Source organism: Gorilla gorilla, chromosome 1 (assembly GCF_029281585.2).
Source record: "Gorilla gorilla gorilla isolate KB3781 chromosome 1, NHGRI_mGorGor1-v2.1_pri, whole genome shotgun sequence".
NCBI lineage: Eukaryota > Metazoa > Chordata > Mammalia > Primates > Hominidae > Gorilla > Gorilla gorilla.
In genome coordinates, this window is record NC_073224.2 from 171,075,989 (window position 1) to 171,077,400 (window position 1,412).

Below are 1,412 nucleotides of genomic sequence, written 5' to 3' on the forward strand. Positions count from 1 at the left end.
AGGATGAAATCATCAGGATGTGGAAACTGCATTGTTTGGGTAAGTCAGCTTCTCCTGGGGTCCTTCAGACCAGCTGATGTCAGTAATTTCACTGGTATGCAGGCCTTGAAAGAATACCTCAGATGGGTAAATTTAATATTTCATAATGTTTAGGTTGTTGACTATAAAGCAGTTAACGGGAGCTATAATCTGTGACAGGGCTTACGTGATTCTGAGGCAGTAGGCTGTGAACAACCATGAGGAAGCAGATCAGAGAGCAAGCTGACCTAATGATTAATGCTGAATGTGCTGGAAGCTTGGTTTATTTTGGTTTCTCCCCCTACCTTCTTCTATGATAAATTTTATAAAATTTATAAGGATGGTTTCAGTTGAGTCCAGATCACAAAAGAGAAGATAGGATTGGAGGTAAAGATTAGGAGCATCATAAGATCACAGATGAGATTCCCCAAGGACAGGACTATGATAAAGGCAACCTCTGAGCATGTTACAATAAAATTGTTCTTTAAAGACATGATTCTTACAAAAGGGCAACTCTCCCCTTAGGAATAAAAGAGGTCCCACTAGCCTCTGAGAGCAGCTACTTCAACCTCAAAACCAAGGAGTTCCAGCTGAGTGGCCAGGAGAGTTGATGAGCAGCTTCTTCGCCTCCCCTTAGTGCTCCTTTGAGGGAGCTAAAATGCATTACAACTGCCACTGTTGTCTGCCCTCTGGAAGTTTACAATGTGAGACAAATATTCAGTCTATTTAGGACAGGAACTGTGTCTGAAAATATGCCCCTCACCATACAAGAGAAGCAATGGATTCTTAGAAATAGAGGTCTGACTGAAATTTGACTTGTGCTTGATAATACGTGGCTTGCCTTGTTAGGATATTAAATATTAGAGAGGTAACTCATCAATGCAGATTAATGAAGTCATCAAAATCATTTAGAAATAATTGCGGGCCTAATTTTAATTAGAAGATTGATTGCTACTATTGATACGAAATAAGAGAAATGCACACTCCTCACCCTCTGAATGTTTTTCCCATTGAAACAACAATTACTGTGTCAATCTTTAGCTCATTAGTGGGCCTTTTCTGAGATTTACATTAGATGGTTTCCAAAGAATAGAGTATTTTAGGCAGGGAATATAGCGTGGCAGGACTGTAATCAAAAAAACTCCTAGAATCAAAAGAAAAGATAGAAATGTCATTTTCTGAATGTAAGCTAATATAATGCAAGAAAAATTGATGGCTTTCAAAGGAGTAAGATAAAAAAGTATTCCAACAGGTTGGGATATTTTCATCAGTCAGGCAAGGAGAAAAAGAAGTGCCCCTAAAATGGAAAGCAACCACCTAAAAAGAAACAAATATAAAAACCTTAAAATGACTGTCTTAAATAAATGTTGTAGGTAGATATAAGTTGTTGATTA